General features: G+C 47.7%; 1 pseudogene; it reads right to left on the bottom strand.

Annotated features, from left to right (window-relative positions):
* Positions 1-211: 211 nt before the first annotated feature.
* On the bottom strand, positions 212-2521 carry LOC103001398 (nuclear receptor coactivator 4-like; annotated as a pseudogene).
* Between the last annotated feature and the right edge of the window lie 719 nt (positions 2522-3240).

The following is a 3240-nucleotide window of genomic DNA, read 5'->3' as shown; positions in this document are numbered from 1 at the left end:
ATTTTTAAAACTACAGTGCTTTAATGTACTTCTAACAACAACTCAAACTAAGGAGCCGTGGAGGCTTATGAAAAAGACCTACCCATTTTGATGCTGTGTTTCTAGTGTAGGGGTGAATTAATACTTCTGTAAGAAGAAACTGAATCACCTCAGCGTCAACAAACAGCCTTTTTCTTTTACACAGTAACTCATAATTTGATGACTTATTATTTCTCTTCACTAGTTCAAAATTAGGCAGAAAAGGAACTACATCAGACCCAGAAACGCAATGATTTGGCAAGCCGCAGTCACTCAGCTCATGGATTTGTGATAATCTGCAGAAAATTTGCTTGACTCTAGTACTCCATTCCTTCACATCTGTAGAGGAGTTCAATACAACCATTTTTCTTTATCAACTTTAAGCTGCATACAGGCAAAGAGATCACAAACTGCTGGGAGGCCATAACGGTCTGGGGGAAAGTTGTGTTCCTCCCGTAGGAGCGAATTAAATAATACTTCCTCGGCCTTCTTTCGAAGTAGCCATTTGTCTTCTCCTGAGGATAACTGGCTAAGATTTCCCGTCTTCTTTCCTGGCAAGACCCAGTCAGCCGTGTTAAAGGGACACCAGGAAGTGGCCAAGTGGCTTGTAAGCTTTGGTATGCCAGCTCTGTCCCCTGTAAGAGACACTTCCTTGGGACATCCTTCTTTGCATGAGGGGGTAATGAGCCACTCTGACAAGGGACTGTTCCTTATGACTTGGAAGGAATCAGCAATTCTAGAAGAAGCCATTGCCTTTGGTGCCTTAGCTTGTTGTTTCCTCTCTTCTGGAAGGACAAAGCCACATATTCAGGGAATCTTTATGTTTCTCAGGTTCAGGTTTTGGTTCCACAGGCATACCTTTTTACCCTTTCCTTCTTTCTTCAGAAGCCATTTACACAGAGCTTCCTTCTCAAAATTTTCATCACACACGCACTCTGAAAAGCTTGTACAGGGCTCATTAGCTTTGCAGACCTCCTCTACTTTACATGGGTCTTGATGATTCTGGACAAGCCAATCCTCAGTAATCATGCTGGGAGTGGACAAGGGTTTCTTGGCCTCCAAGTGGTCATTCAGGCACTTAAGATTGCCCAGGTTCTCAATCTCCACACCTTTGGGCTGTTTACCCTGACAACTGGTACAGGAATCAGGCTTGATGAGCCAATCATTCACACTATAGGACTCCTGGAACACCTGGAACAAGAGCTTAAACTTCTCACTGGTTTCACAGCTGCCATTCCCAGGCTTCTCAAGCTTATGGGATTCCTGGGGAGTCACCAGCCAATCAGAAAGCTCCACCTCATCTTGATCAAGAAGCACTAGATTTACAACCTTTTCAATTTCACTGGAGTAAGAACTGGTAGTAGAATAGCTGTTACACTTTTGGTAACTTGTTTACCAGCAACAGAAACTTCTTGTTGCTGACTCTCGTGGAGCCAGTTTTCCAAGCCCTTTAGGTTGTCCCAGACATTATTGAAGAAATTGCAGGCTCTAGCAGAAGTCTGACTATTCTCCAAGGTCTGCTTTTGGGTGAGCCAGTCCTGCAGATTGGTACTGGGTATGTAAGGAGCCTGGCAACCGCTGGCAGGTTTGCTTCCAAGGAGCCATTCGCTGAGAGGGACCGCCGTGGTGCTGGATGCTGACTTCTGCTCTCCAATGCGATATAGCCTCTTTTCTCCAGGAAGGGCCCAATATTTGATGAGCTAGCATGAGTCATCAGGTGCTCAGGAATTTGAATGGTCTTGAGAGATCCAAACGTGGCGATTGCTTGGTGCAGGGCAGTTATTATCGGCTTCAAAGAGTAGGACAGTCGAATCTTCAGGTTTGAGGGTCAAACTGCCCAGTCTCTCCGGGCACACGGAGACTTGATTGGCTAGATCTTTGTTTTGGGTGCACTCCAGCTGATGAATAAGACAATTGAACCGGCCCAGTAACCGGTAGAGCTGTTGGACCTGCTGCTGAAGCATCTCCTCTTTAAGCTGATAGATGAGATCTACCTGTTCATACAGCCACACCTCATGGCTTCGAAGGCATTCCCGGTGATGACTTGTGCAGCTGTGAATCTGGGCTTTGACCTCTCGCAAGTTATCTTTAATTTGCTGTTCAGCCCGAAGAACTCCACCAAGTCCCTCCGTGCATCACAACACCTCAAAAGGGGTTCTTTATTACTGGAGCAGCCACTCTGGTCCCGTGAGGTACTCCTTCTGCCCCCTGTTCCTCCTTGCAGGCCAGGTCCCCGCCCTGCGAGCTGCCCGGCAAGCCGGACGCTGCTTTCTCCGGGACCAGGGTGACAAAGTTTCCCCGAACCCTCAGGCTGCGCCCCGCCCGCGAGCCTGGCAGCGTCCGACGGGCGGGCTGGAGCACGCGCAAAGAAAAAACACCTTTGAAAAGTCTTTATTGTCTCCCTTATGCCCTGCAGAATGCAATTCTGACTGTACGGTTGTATACAAAGCTCACAAGAACTGGTACCTCCTACTACTCCATCTTCATTCTCTACCAAGCTCATAGGCTCCAGTCGTAGCTAGCAACTTGGGGTTTCTTGTGCTTTATACTGGTACTGCTGAGGCTTTGTACATTTGGTTCCCTCTGCTTTGAATGTCCTGTCCCTATTTGCCTAGTTAACTTCCACTTATCCCTTAAGACCCAACTCATGGGACTTCCCTGGTGGTGCAGTAGTTAAGAATTCGCCTGCCAATGCAGGGGACACGGGTTCGAGCCCTGGTCAAGGAAAATCCCACATGCTGCAGAGCAACTAAGCACGTGCGCCACAACTACTGAGCCCGTGCTCTAGAGCCTGCATGCCACACCTACTGAGCCCACGTGCCACAACTACTGAAGCCTGCACGCCTAGAGCCCATGCTCCACAATAAGAGAAGCCACAGCAATGAGAAGCCCGCACACTCACTAAGAGCAGCTCCCGCTCACCGCAACTAGAGAAAGCCCGGGCACAGCAACGAAAACCCAACGCAGCCAAAAAAAAAAAAAAATAGACCCAACTCGCTCCAAACTGAGCTGGCCTTCCTTCTGCTCCCAAAGCATCCTGTACATACCCCACTGGAGCATGCATGGGATTGTCCCATAGATACTGGCTTCCTTGATGCATTCTCACAGAACTGACTTTCTTCAAGGCAGGGACTGTGTTATTCTTATCCTTGCATTCTTTACCCTAGCAGAGATGCTCAGTGAATGATATAAAGGAATGAATGAATGAATGAAATGAATAAA

Source organism: Balaenoptera acutorostrata, chromosome 3 (assembly GCF_949987535.1).
Source record: "Balaenoptera acutorostrata chromosome 3, mBalAcu1.1, whole genome shotgun sequence".
In the NCBI taxonomy this organism is placed as follows: domain Eukaryota; kingdom Metazoa; phylum Chordata; class Mammalia; order Artiodactyla; family Balaenopteridae; genus Balaenoptera; species Balaenoptera acutorostrata.
The sequence above is the reverse complement of the archived record's forward strand: the minus strand, read 5'-3'. Positions and strand labels throughout refer to the sequence as shown.